The following is a 20,942-nucleotide window of genomic DNA, read 5'->3' on the forward strand; positions in this document are numbered from 1 at the left end:
GGCATCAGCTCTCTAGAATTCATTCATCTTGTATAACTGAAATTTATACCCCTTAAATAGCAACTCCCTATTTCTCCCTGTCCCCAGACCCTGGCAACCATGATTCCATGCTCTGTTTCTATGAATTTGACTATTTTAGATACCTCAGATAAGAGAAATCATGCAATATTTGGCTTTCTGTAACTGGCTTGTTTCACTTAGCATAATGTCCTCCAAGTTCATCAATGTTGTCATATATAATCAGATTTTATTCTTTTTTAAGATTGAACAATATTCCATTGTATGTATATAGCACATTTTCTGTATGCAGCCATTCTTCAATGGACACTTAGGTTGTTTCCATATCTGGTTTGTTGTGAATAATCTTGCAATGAACATGGGAATGCAGATATCTCTTTGAGGTACTGATTTCATTTCCTTCAGATATATACCCAGAAGTGGGATTGCTGATCATATGGTAGTTCTATTTTTAATTTTTTGAGGAACCTCCAGTCTATTTCCCATAGCAGCTGCACCATTTTACATTCCCACCAATAGTATACAAGGGTTCCAGTTTCTTCACATTCTCATCAACACTTATTTTTTGTGTTTTTTTGATAAAAGCCACTCCGACTGGTGTGAGGTGATATTGTTGTTTTGACTTGCATTTCTTTGATGATTAGTGATGTTGAGCATCTTTTCATATACCTTTTGGCTATGTATACATCTTCATTAGACAGATGTCTGTTCAAGTCCTTTGTTCATTTTTAAATTCAGTTATTTGGTGTTTTTCGCTATTGAGCTATAAGAATTCCTGATATATTTTAAGGCACAAGGAACAAGAGCAACAATAGACAATTGAGACTACATCAATCTAAAAATCTCTGTACAGCAAAGGAAACAATCAACTGAGTGAAAAAGCAATCTACAGAATGGAAAAAAATATTTGCAAGCTATATATCTGACCAAAGATTAATATGACAATTTTCTTTTATCTCCCCTTGTCTCTCTCCTTTCAGTCAAAACTACCCAAATTTCTGCTGATATTACTTTCTCAAAAAACCTTGTGGTCTCCCATGTATGTCATGGGGATTTACTCCATTAGACAAGAGGGCCTTCCACAGATCTTCCCTGGATAATTGTATCTGTATTCCTGTTTCTGCTGAGATGGTTGAGGGGCATCCATGAGTCACACACTTAATCTCTTCAAAGAGCCCTCTGCATAAGTGAGAAATATGACCTTTTGATACTTACAAAGCACTAGCAAAAGATTATCCATTCGGGGGTTTCCCTGGTGGTGCAGTGGTTGAGAGTCCGCCTGCCGATGCGGGGGACACGGGTTCATGCCCTGGTCCAGGAAGATCCCACATGCCGCGGAGCGGCTGGGCCCGTGAGCCATGGCCGCTGGGCCTGCGTGTCCAGAGCCTGTGCTCCACAACGGGAGAGGCCACAACAGTGAGAGGCCTGCGTACCGCCAAAAAAAAGAAAAAGATTATCCATTCACACCCTTGGTTTTTTCTACAAAGCTACTTTCCTGACAGTGCAATGCTTGGTTTTAGTATCTTTGATAATCTGAATATACTGAGAATTTCCCAAATCATCAAGTCTTGTTTGCTTTGGCTTAACAGTTGTGCCCAGAAACTAAAACTGGGACAGACATGGGAAAATCAGGATAGTTTGTCACCCTACCTCACCTCATAGTGTAGCCCTTTGGAGTCCCAGGCTCATGTTGGGAGAGCCACATGTTAGACTTTCTACTTTGTGCAACTCTGGGCTTTTGTTTAATCCTCTTTGCCTCCTGATGCGTGCCCTTCAATCAAGCTTTATTTTCTGGGAAGAGTAAAAGTATCTTCTGTTCTCATTTACCTTACTGAATTCCTGTTTTCCCTTCAGTTATATCCGGGTTACATTTTGTTATCTTGTCAGCTGTTTAGGGCTTTTAAGAAGATGATTTTTAAGTCTTTTTTTTAACATATTCTCTATAGCATTCAACATTTCAGATAGTAATTAACTCCCTAGTTACATATGTTCATTTATCAATTGCATTCCAGAGGCAATAATCCCTTGTTATAAAATTAACTAAAGAAGTGGTTATCATGAATTATAGGCAGTGAAAAAGGTTTGTGGCGCAGACCATGAAGCCAGTTTATCTGGATTTGCACCCTGGCTCTGCCTCATTATATCTGTGTGACAAGGGAAAAGTCACTTAAACTCTCTGCCCTTCAGTTTCATTTTTAATCAGATGGAGATTGCAATAAACCTACCTGATAAGGTCAATTAAGGATTAAATGAATTAACACATGTTTTATAATAAGCCCTATAAACATGATATAAATTATTGGTAGTATTACTATTTTTACCATTATGACTATCATTATTTGAGGTACAGAGAGGGAAAATAAAGGAAGGGAATTGGAGAGAACATTTACACAGGTGAGGTTATGAAAGGTTCCTCCAGGCATTTTCTCAACGTGTATAAATCCACTCCCTTGGAATGTTCTGATGAACTCACCAAATAGAGCTTATTTCTACACCATACTCAGTCTTGAGGTTTTTAGGGGTAACAATGAAAAGGTAGGTTTACCTGAGAGAATTCCTTCTCTTTGAGACTTGCCAAAAATATAAACCATACTTTGAGGTGAAAGAATAGTATTTTAGCTTGTAAGAATTTTAGTGGCAATGAGTGAAATAACATTAAAGGAAACATTCCCCATTCCACCCCAAACACATTGAAATGATTGACAAGATATATATGCTTTAGTCAGTTTGGCCTGCTATAACAAAATATCATTGACTGGATGGATTAAACAATAGAAATTTATTTCTCACAGTTATGGAGGCTGAGAAGTCCAAGATCAAAGTGCCAGGAGAAGGTTCTGGTGAGGACACTTTTCTTGGTTTGCAGACAACCATCTTCTCATTGTATTCTCATACAGTAAAGAGAAAGAGAATTCTAGTATCTTTCTTCTCTTAAAAGGACACTAATCCCATTCATGAGAGTTCCACCCTCATCACCTAATTATCTCCCAAAGGCTCCACATCCAAATACTATCACATTGGGGATTAGACTAAAACATATAAATTGGGGGAGGGGGAAAAACTTATACATTGGGAGGAATTATCGGAGGCCATATTTAGAAATGATCAGCCATATCCGTTAGTGGTGGAGTACTAGTACCGGTCTACGTACACAAACATAAGATCTGGATGATCCTTCCTGAACATAAAGAGTGCTTGTTTCCAGAAACAATACATTTTCCCTTGACAGGCAAGAGATTCATATACACAGTAACTAAGCCAGACCACCTAGTGGTTTAGGGCCTGCAAACCAAGATATTTCCCAGGGCAAAAACTACGATCCCTTAATACAAGACAGATTCTGAACCATGAACCTCAGGAAGATGGATTAAGACAACAACAAAACAACTCAGTGAAAATGATAGATCAAAGCAGAAACAACAATATTTTTAAAAATTCCTGCATTAGGTGAGCAACCAGGCAAAATTACAAAGCATTTTTAGAAATCCATTGCCACAAAAGTGTCAATATTTTACAATAAATGAAAGCAAAGAAAATGTTAATAATGAAAAAGGTAACAAGAATTGTAAACAAGTGAAAAAGATTATAATTTATAATAAATTTGTAATAAGGAAGAAATAGCATCTATATAGCAAGAACAGGAATCTATGAAATGAAAATCGTAATTATGATTAGAAATAGACCAATATAGGAAAGAACAAGTAAAAAAAAAGGTGGAATCAAAAAAACAGTCAATTTTATTTTTAGAATTTTTTATAGGTGGCATTAATATTTGACAAAACAAGTCAAAATGAGAATGAGTAAATTGAAACCAGGGTTGAGGAATCACACAGAATAGAGCCAGAGACATAAGGATATTGAAACACATGAGAGAGTTTAAGAGAAAAGGAGGATTCATAAATTATTCAAATAAACATTTAATGCAATGCAGACATTGTTCTAGACTCTGAGAATATAGGATTAAGGTAAACAAAGTCCCAGACACAGAAAATAAATAGGTAATAATTAGTAATGAAATACATCAATTGCTATTATGCAATATGGAGAAAATGGGGCAAAATAAGAGGGATGAAGAGTGACAGGGTTGTTACTTCACACAAAGCTACATGAGAAGCCTTCTTGTATGAGGCAATATTGAGCAGAGACTTGAAGGTAGTGTAAATGCAAGGCATATGTAAATCTGTCAGAAGAGCATATCAGGCAGAACAAAGAGCAAGTGCGGATTCATTAAGTTGGACAGAGAGTTTGGACATTCATTCATTCATTCATTCATTCATTTTGACTGGCATGCTCAATGCTGCTACTGCTGAGGAGGAAGCGGAGGAGAGAGATGGTTATGGTGAAGTGACAGATGATGGAGGAGGATAATGATGACGATGATGGTAATGGTGGTGATGGTAATAATGATTATGATGACCACAGTCTACACCTACTGATCACTTACATAGTTTGATTCAGTTATCCTTACCAAAACCTTAGGAGGGGAATATCATTATTGTCCTCCATTTACAGATAAGGAAACTGATGCACAGGGAGGTTAAACAACTACCCAGGGTAAAAAAAAAAAAATGTAACAGGGATCGCCAGGGATCAAACCCAAGTAATATGGCATCTTACTCCACGCATGTAATCAATTCCTCTTCACAGAACAGCAAGGAGGCTGAGTTACTCGAGACACCCAGTGAAGTATAGAGCAACAGCGGGTGGTATGGTAGGAGAGGAGATAAGAAATTACCTAAAATCAAAATCATGGAGAGATTAACAGGCCATAGTCAGAGCTTTTATTTTGCTTTAAGATGCAAAGCCACTGAGGGTATTTGAGCAGAGAAGTAGCATTATCAGGCTTACCTTTTAAGTGAATCCCTCTGCCTGCAGAGTAGAGAATATACTATTTTAAAGGAAAACAAGAACCAGTGTCTTGTTAGGCCTCTATTGTGACAATCTAGGCAAGTAATCGTATTTTGAATGTATTTTGAAGGTGAAGCCAACAAAATTTTATATGGACTGGATGTCAGGTGTGAGTGAAGGAAAAGAGTCAAGGATAATTTCAATTTTTTTACCTACAAAAGCAGAATAATGAGATGCCATTTACCAAAATTGGGAATCCTGTAAGAACATAAAATTTAACGGTGAAAATCAAGAATTACGTTTTGGATATGTTGAATTTGAAATGTATGTTGGATATCTAGCTCAGAAGAAAGGCTGTGGCTGCAGACACACATTTACAAATGGTCAGCATATGGATGGTATTTAAACCTCTCTGTCCTCACTTTCATCCTTCTCAGTCTCCTTGGCTTGATTCTTATCGTCCTGACACCCAAATGTTGGTGTGTCCTGGGGCTCAATCCTTGGTCCTCTTCTTCTTTGTATCTTCACTCATATCTTAAAGTAATCTCATTTGGTACCATGGTTTTTAATATATTTTAAATAATTACAATTGCCTTGCATAGACAAATCACTCAAAAAAATTAGCAAGGTTATGAGCTATTTCCACTGCCTTGAAATCGCTGACCACAGCAAGTTTCATGCTATTAAGCCTGGACTTATCTGTCATTGCATTTACTGTGCGCTATGCTTGATTATATAGTTTTGAACTTGTCATGGCTAATTCTACTGGACTCAAGAAACTGGGGTTTTATCAAGGAGTTCCCATGAAAGGGAGATAAGTCTGTAAAGATCATTTATATTGTATTTACTGTTATTGAGTTAATGAGATGCCAACTATAGTTGGCAAGTATATGACCTAAACTTTTCAAAGTTGATTTCTTTAGAGCTTTTATGTTTTAAAAATACTCTTTCTGCACATTTAAAAATTTTATTGTGGTAAGAATACTTAACGTGCTATCTATTCTCTTAACAAAATTTAAGTACACAATATATAACAAATCATAGAAAAATATCCAAGTAAATTAAGCAAAGAGCAATAAGAAAGTGCACATTTTTAAAAGCACACTGTAGGTGACTAAATCAAATAGTCTAAATTAGCTGCATATTCATCTAAAGTTGTAAGAAAATAAAAATAAACGTTCAGTATTAGGGAATAGTTTAATAAATTTTGGAACATCAACACTATTCATATTAGGTAGTCATGAAAACGTATAACTGTAAACACTACATTTAAAAACATTTATAACCTACTGTCTGATGGAAATACTCTATGCTGTCATTGCAAGAACGTAACATATGCTTGTAGGGATGAGGTCATCTGAACAGATATATATAAATGAGTGAGAAAAAAGGAAAATAAGTCTGAATATAGCCTCCACATGCACTTAACCACCCTTCAATTTTAAGAACCAGCGCAGAGTCCTTTAGTTGACTGTTGTCGTGAATATAGAAAGCAAGCTGTATTCACTCCATGGATTTTCGATATTTTGGACTTTATGGATAAATTTGACATGCTTATTTTGCCTTCAGAGAAGACCATTTCACCTGCTGTTTCCTCTGCCCTAAAACGCTTTCCCTTCCCTTCTCCTGGCTGCCTTGTCGTCTCTTAGATCACTGCCTAACTGCTGCCTCAAATCGTCTAAATTAGCTGTATATTCATCTAAAGTTGTAAGAAAATAAAAAACATCCCAAATGTTCAATATTAGGGAAGAGATCTGTGGAGTCCATTTAATGCACAACACCTCGTATCACAGATAAAGAAGCCCACATAAGAGCTCCACTGCTTGTCTGAGGTCAACACCTACCACGTGGCAGAGCCATAATTAGATTCCAGATCCCCAGATGCCTAGGCTAGTGCTGAATTCGTGCATTGCACATGTTCTGTGAGCTCAAACTGAAATGAATGTGTGCCTTCAATAATGCTCACTGGGAGATTGTCCGGAACACAACATCAGTAAGTTCCCTGCTGGGAATCAAAAAGGAATGAGGATACCCATCTGGAATTCCCATGTAATAATTGTCTGTGGTGCCCATTAATCTTGCTTAATTGATCAACTCGAGAAATTTTTCTCAAATATTTTCTCTGGTTGGCTTCAGTTTAAGGGGAACCCCTGGGGAAATTCCTCCTCTGAGGGGACCCATTAATTTTTTTTTTTTTCGGTACGCGGGCCTCCCACAGCTGCGGCTCCTCCCGCTGCGGAGCACAGGCTCCGGACGCGCAGGCTCAGCGGCCATGGCTCACGGGCCCAGCCGCTCCGCGGCATGTGGGATCTTCCCGGACCGGGGCACGAACCCGTGTCCCCCGCATCGGCAGGCAGACTCTCAACCACTGCGCCACCAGGGAAGCCCTGATTTTGATTTTTATTTCTAAAAATAATAATAAAACACAAATTTCTATAGTGCTTTACAATTGGAGAAGAATATTCATCTGTATATGTGTGTGTGTGTGTGTGTATATATATATATATATATATATATATATATATATATATATGTAAACTGTGGAAAACAAATGAATTATCAGGGTAAGTACTACTATCCACTTTTACAAATACAGAAAAGGGTTGAATTACCCAACATCCTGTAAGTTAAAAGTATGAAGCTAGGATAAAACTTGTGTCTTTTTTCTTTTCTTTCAACATTCTCTCCACAGGACTTTCTTCAAGAGTATGGCATGGACCTCACATTTTTCAAGTAGAATTAAATCATAAGCACTTAATGGTGCTATGTGGGGAAAAAAAGATATTCCATGGTGAAATAGAGTTGGAAATTTTTTTAGGTAAAATTAAGCTGTTTGCTTTACAATAGGACCTCACAGAACTTCATTGTGCTAATACACACAGTGACTCTTGAGGAAAAGTGTGAATGTTTTCTAATTTGACCATGAACTTTTTCATTTCTGAGGTGCCGTGAAGAAATCTGTTCGAAGGAACACAATTTAGGAATTAGTTCCTCAGAGGATGTTTAGATTCTTTTCTTACATGTCAAGTTCTGTTACGAGGCTGAAGTTGGCAATCATGTCATAATTTTGTTACACGCCTCCTCGTAGCTAAGCCCAAGACTTGAGTTCATAACATACTCAATATATGTTTGTCTGCTTGATTTATTTATTGATAAGGTACAGTGGCCTTGGGGCTTCCCTCGTGGCGCAGTGGTTGAGAATCTGCCTGCTAATGCAGGGGACATGGGTTCAAGCCCTGGTCTGGGAAGATCCCACGTGCCGCGGAGCAACTAGGCCCGTGAGCCACAACTACTGAGCCTGCGCGTCTGGAGCCTGTGTTCCGCAACAAGAGAGGCCACAATAGTGAGAGGCCCGCACATCGCGATGAAGAGTGGCCCCCGCTTGCCACAACTAGAGAAAGCCCTCGCACAGAAACGAAGACCCAGTACAGCCCAAAATAAATAAATAAATTTTTTAAAAAAAGGTACAGTGGCCTTATGGTTGAGGTGAGAAGGTTTTTTTGGAAGTTCAGAGAAGGAGTACCTATCACTAGAGTTGGGGAAAGATGAGGATCAAGGAAAGCTTTCTAGGGAAGATGACACCTGAACTGAGCTCTGAAGGAGAAGATGTAGCTAATGAGCAGAAGGAGAAGAGTGTCCAAGGAGGAAGAAATAGATAATGCCAAGTCCCCAGAGCAAGAGGGACCATGGGAAGGAACTGAAAGTGGTTCAGTAGAGCTGGGGCAGAAAGTGCAATAAGGAAAATGGAAAAAGTACACCTACTAGAAGTCAGGCAGAGCACTTGATTCATCTCACTGTTAATTCTCAAGATAACTCTGTAGGGTAACTATATCATACCCTTTGTAGCTAAAAATCTGAGATTCATAGAGTTTAAGTTACTTTGTCCATGGTTCTAAAACTATTAAATGTCAGATCCAGAACCCACACTCTTGTTGAGAGATCAAATGTCTCTTAATTATCTTGATCTTGGTAATCATTTCCAAATGTATATATAGATACCAGATCATCATATTGTACACCTTAAATATATACAATTACATTTATCAATTTTTTCTCAATAAAGCTGGTGTTGGGGGGGAACTAAAAACAAAGGCATAATTAACTTGGGAATGGCACAGTGGTCACATTAGGGGAAATCGTTTGGAACAGAAGTTTTAAAGAGTTTTCAAATTATTCTACAAAAGATGTCACTTCTCTTGTGAGCATAGTATCAGACTGAGCTTGGGCATGTTTTTAGCATCACTGTCAGAATCATATTGTGCCCTTTCTGCATGGATGTTTGCACTCTCTTAAATAAGTTACATAGCCTTTGCTGTAGATGAAACGTGAGATAGACTCAAAGCCTGTGTGTTCACTTTACACTCTGGTAACTAATCAAATAGAACATAGATTCTGGGCCCAGATATGCTCATAACTAGCCTCTGAATAAGGATTAATCTCAGTAGACCGTGGTTTTTGCATGTAGGATATATGTAGGACTAGGTGCCTCTTAAATTCCCTTACAGTTCCCAGGTATAGAGATTCAACTTTATATATGCTTTATAAATGAGCACACATTGGACCTCTGACTGGGCTTTGCTATGGTTTCATGGGTCCCTGACATTTTCACAAGTGCTTTGGTTTTATATGCACAGTGTTTGTGGGTTAGCAACAAGCACACCTTACACCTTGTAATACTGCTTCAACAGTCATTGGGATAACAGTTAACTAGATGAGTTTCCCAATATTATCAAACTAACTGTTTCAACAAGCACAGCAGTAGTTTAATTGCTATGCTTTCCATCATCCATTAATCAAGTGAATCTACCCCATCGAAGCCCTCCTTTTTTGCACACAGCAGACAAGTCTAGGCAAAATAACCATTGGACTGAGAAAGCCCCAATCTATGTAGGGCTAAAGCAATGGCTGCATAACTGGGTTATAGAAGGTGCCGCTGGTTATTGGCTTTGAAAGGAAGTTTAAAGGACATGAGATATAACTACAAAATAATTCAATCTAGTTCAAATCAAATTAATTGTGATAGAGATATACTGGTGAACAAGACAGGCATTCTTGCCCTTGTGGTGCTTAAAAACAGCCCCGATTGAGATGTTTATCAAAATGGCATTGCCAGGAGTTGAGTGTTCCACAAGGAGGGAATGTGGGCACCCAGAAATAAAGTGGATTCTGTGAGTAGCAAAGATAACAGGGTTGCAAGATTCTCTGGAAACAGTTTTGGGAAGAGTAGTAGAAGACTGAGAAGAATAAATGCAGCTTTATGGATTTCTATGGATTGTTAAGTAATAAAGAAATGAAGTTTTGAATGCCTCGTGAAATACGATAGGATGATAAAGACTCAGATGTATTTGCACAGAGCTCTTTGGGACATGAAGTAAAGAGCTGGCACCGGGATGACGTCTATCAAGAACTTTTTTAGATCCAATCAACCTCTCACACATAAGCCAGATGAAAATGTTGAAATGGTCAGATTTTTCATTTGTGCCAATGGAGAGATTACTTCAAGGTCAGTGGCCAAAACAGATGAATTGGAATGACAAAATCAATGACTTATGGTTGAAAACTTGAACATGAGGAAAGTTTTCACAAAGATTTTGCCACGCATCTTGAATGGTACACCTAATAGCAATGATAATATTTATTCTTATATTTCAAAAAAGAGCTGAAGAAAAACATATGTTTCTACTCACAACAGTATTATCTTCACCAACTCCTGTTCTGATCAAACTCTATAGTGCAAAATGGGGCCACCTGGTTAATTTACTATATTTTATCTCACCATACCTCAAATATTTTGCTATTAAGAAAAAAAAGCAAATGCATTCTCCAAGTGTGAACATACGTCACAACTAATGATATTCAAGAAAATGTGCAGTCTTTTAAAATAACCCCCAGAGGCAATCCTAAAATGGTTTGAAAGAAACACCATCAGAGTAAGTGCAAAACCTTTGAAAGTGACCATTGAAAGGGAAAACCCTAATATGTAAGTATAAAATTTGATGCGTTTTATTTTTTAATAGATTATAGCCTCACCCTGAATATATGTGCTAGGTTTTTCCCTTGAAATTGCCCTAGTATAACTTGTCCTGGCAGATATCAGGCTCCAAAACTATATATCTTCCATTATCCACAGATTAAGTATGTCTTGCACCAAATCTTGCTCATTGGATATTCAAATCATAATAAGATAGATTCTTTTTTAAATGTTTTCCTGAGCCAAGGTCTATCTTACTTGGCTTTGATGGTATATGATCACATTATTTTACTGAAATGTCTCATCCATTTTATTTTATTCTTCTTCCTTTTCTCTTTTACTCTTCTTCTGATTTTCAAGGTTTAGCAGAGCAACTGCAAGGCCTGGGAGGATACAACTCCAGAGGAGCCTCACTGTCCACTCTGGAAAAGATAAGAAAGCGTAAATATCCAGGGGAAACTCACCACCATGAGAAAAGAGAAGGCAAGGCAGTTATGTTCACTGGACACCTGTTATGTCCAGTGTTATATCCAGGCACATTTTATACTTGAAACATTTAATTTTCATAAAGTCCTCATAATGCTCCGTATTCACATCTCCAATCACACATTAGTGAATCAAGGCTCATCAAGTAACAGAATTAAGTAAAAATTAAATTCGCACATAAGGGTAGTTTTCACACCCAGATCTAACTGACTACAAAAATCCATGCGATTAACACTCTACCATTCTTCCTTCCCAACATTATGTTAAAATAACAAAAGACAAAGGAAATTTTTAAATGTATTATATGATTGCAAAATTGGGTATATTCATTGTAAAATTTGTAAATATACAAATTTGTAAAATTTGTAAATATAGAAGCCATAAACTAAAATCCCACCAACCTGGTATACTCATTGTTAACATTTTAAGGTATGTTCTTTTATTTTTTATGAACAGAAATTATTTTTTAAATGGAATCATGATTTAACACTTGTTTATAATGTTTTTGCATGAGCTTCCCAATCTTACTAAGATCATTTTCAACATCATTTTCAAATGATTGCAGTGTTCCATCACATGGATAGACCACAGTGAATTTAAGCATTTTCTCATTATTGATATTTACAATTTTTCACCATTATATTGAAAACTTTAATGAACACTCCTGTCGACAATTTTATGCACATACACATGGTTAGTTTATAAAAAATTCCTTAATACATTATTGCTGAATCAAAGTGAATGCATTTCTTCAAGTCTTTTATTATATATTACCAGATTGCACTCCACACATCTTTATAGCACTTTATACTTCCAGTAGCAATATTTGGGAATATATTCCTCTTCGCAACTTTCACAACTAGGTATTATCTTTTTTCTAAAACTGTTGGTTTCTAAGCAGAAAATAGTATCCAATTTTATTTAAATTTATATTTATTTGAATAATAATGAAATTGAATTTTTATATTTTTGTTTGCCTTTGAATTCTTCTTTTTTGTTTTTTGTTCTTTTTTTGCGGTACGCGGGCCTCTTGCTGTTGTGGCCTCTCCCGTTGCGGAGCAGACTCCGGACGCGCAGGCTCAGCGGCCATGGCTCACGGGCCCAGCCGCTCCGCGGCATGTGGGATCTTCGCGGATCGGGGCACGAACCCGTGTCCCCTGCATCGGCAGGCGGACTCTCAACCACTGCGCCACCAGGGAAGCCCCTGAATACTTCTTTTTTGAATTGCCTGTTTTTCTGATGATGATTTTTTTCTGGGTTATAAAATTTCATTTTCTATTCAGTTTGCTTATTGTACTTTTGACACACAGAAATTTTAAATTTTTATTCTGTCAAAATATCAGTATTTTTATGTTCTCTGCTCATTTGGTTTTAAGTCACTTGGTTGTACTCTGAGATCTGAAAAATATTTATCTACACTATCTTCTAGTTTTCTCCCACTTTTTAAAATATTTGAATGTCAGGACTTCCCTGGCGGTCCAGTGGTTAAGACTCTGTGTTTCCAATGCAGGCGGCATGGGTTCAATCTCTGGTCAGGGAACTAAGATCCCACATGCTGCATGGCCAAAAGAATGAAAAATGAATTAAAAAAATAAAAATGTTGGAATTTTAATGTAATAAAATTACATCATTACAAAAATGAATCCAAATGGTCTAAGTAGGCTTGGGTGAAATCCAACTGACTTATAGACATACAATTCAATTTGCGGTTGTAGGAATGTTCAAACATATCAGAGAATAAGCCATAGGTCTTTTGTGTTCAGTACTTCATGGGCATAATCTAGTATATGGTACAGAGGGGATGATGAGCATTGGTTAATCTGACATATCAGTTAAGTAAGAATTAGTTGAGACTCCCTACTATATTCCATTTGGAACTAACCACCATTATGAATATCTTATTCATCTCAATTTTTCAGTTTGTTCTGTTATGTCTTAAATTAAACAATCAAATCTTCTGCATCCTTTTTCTGTCATCTTGCATTGGCTATGTCATAAAACACAATGCTAAATAAAAGTGATGCTAGCCTTTTTATGTCAATATATGTAAACTTGGTTGAATTTTTTCATGTAAATGTGAGACTCCTTTAATAAAACATAAACCTCACCTAAACTTATTTTCAGAAGTGAAATATTTACTTTGCTCAGCTTATGTTAAGCTATTTTATCTTATATGCTTAATCACATTTTCCTTTGTTTTCAGCTTTTTTCTCTCTGCACAATATTTACTTTTTTTAATTGGTATATTTACTTTTTAAAATCAGGTCGTTTGGAGTGGATATGTTGTGTGTATATTCTACTGATGATTATTATTCAGAATTACATGTTTGAAGAGAGGTTTCTCTAATTAGTCACGTCTACATGAAATAGCTCTTGAATTCTTCCTTCCATAGATGGAGGAAATTAGTATACTTTCATTTCTCCCATCCTTCCCCACCAATTTCCCAGTTGTATAATTTGTGGTTTTAAATATGCATAGCTATTTTAATGTTTTGCATTTTATATTATGTATGTTTTCAATAATTATTCTTAGCATTTGTTTGCTTTTAACAATATTTGCACTAACCATTTAGTGTTAAATACATATTTTACTCTTTGATTTCTCAAATCAGGTTATTATATTACAACTTCCTCAATCTTGAATTATATGTTCTGATTAATCACCCAGCAACCTAGAGTTTTTGCTGAGGAATTGTTTTAACTGTATTTAGAATGGTATGCAAGCATACCTTATTTTATCACGCTTCACTTTATTGTGCTTCACAGATATTGCATCTTTTTTTTTTTTTTTTTTTTTTTACAAATTGAAGGTTTGTGGCAACCTTGCATCAAGCAAGTCTTTCGGCACCATTTTTCCAACGACATTTGCTCACTTCATGCTTCTGCGTCACAGTTTGGTAATTCTTGTAATATTTCAAACTTTTTCATTATCTTTTTTTGTTTGTTTTTTTTGCTTGGTACGCGGGCCTCTCACTGTTGTGGCTTCTCCTGTCGCGGAGCACAGGCTCCAGACGCGCAGGCTCAGCGGCCATGGCTCACGGGCCTAGCCGCTCTGCGGCATGCGGGATCTTCCCAGACCGGGGCACGAACCCGTCTCCCCTGCATCGGCAGGCGGACTCTCAACCACTGCGCCACCAGGGAAGCCCCTGACTCTATCTTAATTGAGGTTTTTGTTTCTTAATTTTTACAAGAGTGTGAGTGTCTGCAGTGGATATTAAAACTGTTCTAAGAAATTGATATAACCCTTTGTAACTGAAAATTTGGTCCCTGTGCCCAGAGCTGAATGAGAGTAATGAAGACAAGGTTGTGAGGATAAAGGAAAGAGAAATGTATTAATTTGCCAGCAAATGAGGAGAGTAACCAACTAGCGTCTTAAAAACTACCGTCCTGCTCTCTGAAAGAGGGCAGGTCTACTTCAGGAGAATTTTGAAGGTGGGGGTCGCAGGACTATGTGATCAAGGTGTCGCTGAGCTGGCGCCACGATTCTTGACATTTTCATGATTCGTGGCTATTGTGGTTGTCTGCCTTTGGCCAAGATGTTCTCACAGTTTTTCTGCTCACCACTTGGTCCTACACAGCTGTGACTCAAGATAAGAAGAACTAGCAAAACAGGAAAGAACTTATCAGCATAGTTAGCAGAGAAAAACAACATGTGTACATTATTTGATTTAATGCATGTGTTTAAAGAGAATGTCAGTTGTTAAATTTTTAACTCTATATTTGGCTATACCTTTTGAATGCTAAATGATTAAGTATGCCAAAGGCCCAGAAAAGGTTTCTATTCTTTGATTCAATAATCCTTATTCTAAAATTGTAACCTCAAATAATGAACAGAGAGTCAAACAAAAATAAAAACATAAGGCTGTTTCTTACATTTATAAAATGAAAAGTTATTTAAATGTAGTTTCAAATATTGGACACGTAAGTACAGTATGTTTAAATTGTATTTAAATCAATACTTTATAATAAGGGGCATTTATAACTGATTAAAAACAAGGTACAAATCTTTGTTTACAATAGAAGCCCAATTTTGTAAAAATACATATGCATAATAATGAGTAGAAATATACCAAAAAGTTAACAGTTTTTATCTGTGATTTGTAGAATTATGGATAATCTTTTTCTTCTTTATCCATTTATGCATTTTTCATGATTTTTTAACATAAGACTGTGTTACTCTTATAACTGGGAACATAATCATTTCTAAGAGGCATCTGTGGCTCACGTAGATTTATTTGGCAAGTAAACGTTCCATCATACAGCATGTTCCTCCTTCACTTTTCATATTTTTCCTAGATTTACACTTTTTGTTTTGGTTACTTCTTTTTCTCTTCAAAACTACTTTTGATGCTTTAAAACTTTTAAGCTGATTTAACATGAGGACAAGGAGAACTAAAAAATGTTACTTATTCCAGGAACAGCCATGGATTTAACAATATTGGAAATGCCTTTGCTTCCAACCAAATGTTGGAGAAGAGAAACAAAGCTCTCTGGTTGGCAGGTTGCTTATGAACAAACTCAGGCCAAGTCGCATCAGAACATAATGAATCAATTAAATGTACACACTGTGCTAAGCATTGTCTGGCTTGCCAACAAAAGGAAAGTTTGCAACTGCATTTCCTTGCCTCTTTTCATTTTTTTTTCAGTGTCACAAATCATACAGAAATTTAACTTGGAATTCAAAAAGAAGAGGGTGAAATGTTACCGTGTTGGAAAGAAGGCCCTGAAGTGTTGATCAATCCTTTCAACCGAATTACTGAGCTCCCCCAATTACCTTTCTGAACATATTTAAGTTGAATGTAATGAGCTCCTCCTTCTTATAAAAAAAATTATTCCCTTAAAATAAGCGTCTTTGCATGAAGGTGTTAGATTCTAGAATTAGAACATTGAGTGGAATATCAGTACACTATAAGTCACACCATGGGACTGAAATGTCAATCGATGATGCTTCCCTTGAGAAAATGATGTTTCCCCCTCCCCCACCACCCTCCACTCCCTGGTAACAAGGTAGAGTCCTGGTAGCATAAATGGAAGTCAGAACTTGCAAAACTATTTTAGGTTTCCTCTACTTTTCCTCTCCTCCATCTTCACTACTACTTTCAAATTTCCACTCCTTCTTTCAAAGCCCTGCTCATCCTTTTCATGCAGCCTTTTGGGTTTGGTCTATCCTTGGTATCAAGTGACTTACAGAAAAGTGCTTGCCCAGGAAGTAACCTTTCCCTACACTGGCCTTCTCTACCAATGCCTCTCTCATTAGAATTTTATTAAAATACAGTCCATAATTTTATTAAATTACAGTCTATCCATAGTGTAATTAAGTACACATATGTTTCCACTATGAATCAATAAGCACCTTATGACCAGAATACATGACAAAAATGTCACTGGTATGTTGACACAGTGGATTTCTTCAACTCTTTTCTTACAGTTTAACTGTTGGGTGAAGAGAAGGGTTAGTCACAGCAGCAGGAGTAGTGCTTCTATGTGGAAATTCCTTCCCAGCATTTCTCCCCCCAAAAAGGTATTTATTTTTAAATCCAAACTCTGAGAAAAGGTAGTTGAGAAAACAGGAAAGTTGAGAAAAGTATTATAATTCTCTTGCAAGAATAAAAGCATAACTATCACTCGACATCACTAATTATAAGGGAAATGCAAATCAAACTGTGCAATGAGATATCACCTCACACCTGTCAGAATGGCTATCATCAAAAAGTCTACAAATAACAAAAAGTCTACAAAAGTTCTACAGAGAACAAACTAGTGGTTACCAGTGGGGAGAGGGAAGTGGGGAGGGGCAACACAGGGATAGAGAATTAAGAGGTACAAAATATGTACAGTTTATGTATAAAATAAGATCCAAGGATATATTATACAGCATAGGGGAAATAGCCAATATTTTACAATAATTTTAAATAGAGTATAATCTACAATATTGAATCACTATGTTGTATACCTAAAACAATATTGTAAATAAGCTACACGTTAATTTTTTTAAAAATAAACTTTAATTTAATTTAAAAATAAATAAACAAAACGTAATGATCAACATAGAGAGGTTACTTGTTCAGAGGAATCCACTCATGTCAAGGAGAAAGTAGGAACCAGGAAACGTGACATACAGAGTCAGAAGTTAAGTCTACATTTGTGGAACCAGAACTAGAAGCACTGGTAGAGACTCAATCACAAGCTAATCAGTCAGTCTTGCTGGTAGCTATTCCCATGTGTGTGTTCATGGCCCTGTTTGCTGTTAACAGTGAGTCATTCTTGCAAATAAAATAAATATTCATAAGTTTATATGCATAGGATACTTTATACAAATCTGATGAGTGATGTTCCAAGAAATAATAAATTTTAGAAACAAATAAGTCCTTAAACTGGCAGTTTTGACATGTGATTCTGTATAATGTTGTTAATCTTATTGGGAGATCTGAATGTTTAGTTATTCAATTACTACTCAGTAATGTTCATGGGGCATTTTCCAGTGTTTGGCTATTTGCTGTAGTCTACAATACACAGTATATACTAATACATCTAAAATTTATAATTATTAAACAAATTTTAGATACCTACACTAATGAGTAAAGAGTATAAAGAATGCTGAAAATATTTTAAGAATGACTTATAATTTCATGCTTTCCTAAAAATTCCCAGGAATTCCAATATCCCATTCCCACATATTGAAGACTAAGAAAACCATATAGGAAGTGTGTGTTCCTGCATGTCTGTGCTGTCTAAGCACAACTAATGCATGTAGATGGAGAGATGGCTAGATAAGGAAATCGTTGAATGAGAGTGATTATCATGCAACCACACATCCTGGACAGACTGTTCGTTTTATGTATATTGGGTGGATCAAAAATAACCTGCAGTACCACACCATCAAGAATCTCAACCGGTATTTTCATAACGATGATCGCGCTCTCTCTCTCTCTCTCAGAGATGACTTCAAAAACCACGTCGTAAAATCACAGATTCTAGTGAACATCAGTACAAGTTTGAAACATGATGGCCTCTCTCAGCTCCAGTCTGAGGATTGTCCTAGTTGCCTCTTTTTGGTTTCAGTCTAGCTCTCATGAGAAGGGCAAAGTATGGCGCTCATAGCATTGGGAAAAATAGGATACTCAACAGAGATGGGACACAGTTTTGTGTAGCAGTCTTCAAAGACGGACCACACACTTGGTGATCTTCATGAAACTATTCTAGAAAGACTCTTTTATGCCATCATACAATTCCTTCCGTTGGGATTCAGGAGATTTAGGAGACTACTGAGGAATAGTGACGTGGGGATGAAGATGGGACCATATTATTTGCCAGGTATCGGTTTATATGTTTGCAATTTAGAGACAAAAACACAAGATACCTGCTTTCAAGAAGTTTACAGACCACTGGGAAAATAAACACACAATTATAAGTCTTTTTTTCCCTAGAATAGAGGAGAATAATATTTGCAAGAAGACCATGGTGTAAAGATATGCTAAGGTTTTCCTTGAGATAAGTTTTGGCAAGTCCTGTGTTTTCCAAGAAGAAAATTTATTTTTTTCCATGGCCAAAGAGCTCTTCTTAGGAACCTTAGCTCCAAAATGTCTACACTGACAACTTCTTCCACACTCACATATGAGGCCACAAGCCTCCAGCAAAGAGTCCTTGTGGCTATACACAAGTGTCTCCCACTGGCTTGTCTGGGTCTTCTTATTCCTGAGAAGCTATGACTTTTCTGGTCTCTTCTCTCATGTCTAATGTGTATTACTTTTTTTTTTAACATCTTTATTGGAGTATAATTGCTTTATAATGGTGTGTTAGTTTCTGCTTTATAACCCAGTGAATCAGCTATACATATACATATATCCCCATATCTCTTCCTTCTTGCATCTCCCTCCCTCCCACCCTCCCTATCCCACCCCTCTAGGAGGTCGCAAAGCACCGAACTGACCTCCCTGTGCTATGTGGCTGCTTTGTATTACTTTTTATTAGACTATCTGGGGGATGATAACTTCACTCTGGATGTGATCACGTGTAAGAGCATCCTTGGTTCTTCTCTGCCTCCCAGCTTCTGCTTCCAGAGTCATAGCAAAGATTCAACATCTCAACCTCTGCTTATCTGGGAGGAAAGATAAGGCAAGAAAAGATTTTTCCATTGACTCTAATGTGATAACAGTAAGTCCCTTACTTACGAACGAGTTCAGTTCCGAGAGACCATTCGTAAGTCCAATTTGTTCTTAAGTCCAACAAAGTTAGCCTAAGTACCCAACTAACACAGTCAGCTATATAGTAGTGTACTGTAATAGGTTTATAATACTTTTCACACAAATAATACATAAAAAACAAACACAAATAAAACATTGTTAATCTTACAGTACAGTACCTTGAAAAGTTCAGTAGTACAGTACAACAGCTGGCATACAGGGGCTGGCATCAAGTGAACAGGCCAGAAGAGTTACTGACTGGAGGAGGGAGGGGGGTGGGAGGCGGTAGAGCTGAAGGATCGTCAGCAACAGGAGACAGAGGGCAAGCTGCCATTTCACTCACGCCTGAACGCACGTTCTCATTTTTGAACGTTCGCGACTTGAAGGTTCATATGTAGGGGACTTACTGTAATAGATTTAAATTCCACTTGAAGCAAAAAGGAAAAACTGGTGAGCTTGTCTTGTTTTTGTTACATATTAGAATGGAAATGTAAGTAAAGTACGATAAAATGCATAGATCTCAACTGGTTCAGTTTGATGTATTTGGGAAATTGTACTCGATAATGAAATATTTTCATTACCCCCCAAAATTCTCCTGTCCTCCTCACCAATCAGTTCCTCTCCCTGCCCAGTCCACCACGATTCTGACTTCTATCATCATAGATTAGCTTTGCCCAACCAGTAATTTCATATGGATGAACTCATACAGTGCATATTCCTTTGAGTATGGCTTCCTTCATTTAACATAATGTTTTTGAGATTCATACAGGTGGTTGTGTATTTCAGCAATTTGTTCTTTTTAATTCCTGAGTAGCAATCCATTGTATGAATCTACCACAATTTGTTTATCTCATTTCTTTGTCCATTGTGAGCTTGGTTTTAACGTCTTCTTCACACTCCTTTTTCATGGTATTTTGTGCTTGACGCGTAAAATTGGGCACTTATCATTGGATGGTTTCTGTGACTGACTCCCATATTCTGATGCTTCTCCATTCGCATCCCTCACTGCTCCAGAGCCTAATATACCTGTGTTCTAGCCAGGCCTTTCTGGAGATACTTTGTTATCTGACCCCTTGGTTATTTTATCAGTGTTTATCTCAAACTAGCTCAGAAAAGAGGCTGGGATTATGGAACTCTTTCATTATAATTCCTAGAATGCTGACCCCTCTGAAGTAAACAGAGGAGGAGAAACTAACACCTGTTGAGCTGCTCACTATGTTCCAGATGCCAAGATAAGTGTTTCGCAAACCTCATCTCCAGTTTACTGATATGGAGATGGGAGCTCTAAGATGCTAAGTGACATGCCCAAGGTCACACACCCGTCAAGTAGCAAAGCTGGAATTCAAATCCAGGTCTGTCTCATTTCAAAGTCCCTACTCTTTCTACCACATCACGTTGAAAGAGAATCGACAAGAGAGCACTGGACTAGGAACCAC

General features: G+C 37.1%; 2 long non-coding RNA genes across 2 annotated transcripts in view; one reads left to right on the forward strand and one right to left on the reverse strand.

Annotated features, from left to right (window-relative positions):
- Positions 1-20,942, forward strand: part of LOC137231233 (uncharacterized) — a 38,851-nt gene that overhangs the window by 15,971 nt on the left and 1,938 nt on the right. The window lies entirely within an intron of this gene.
- LOC137231232 (uncharacterized) overlaps positions 19,225-20,942 on the reverse strand; it is a 32,704-nt gene continuing 30,986 nt past the window's right edge. Inside the window, exon 3 of the long non-coding RNA XR_010946412.1 lies at positions 19,225-19,421. This is a non-coding gene — a long non-coding RNA (uncharacterized lncRNA). The remainder of the gene's footprint in view (positions 19,422-20,942) is intronic.

This window comes from Pseudorca crassidens, chromosome 9 (assembly GCF_039906515.1).
Source record: "Pseudorca crassidens isolate mPseCra1 chromosome 9, mPseCra1.hap1, whole genome shotgun sequence".
NCBI lineage: Eukaryota > Metazoa > Chordata > Mammalia > Artiodactyla > Delphinidae > Pseudorca > Pseudorca crassidens.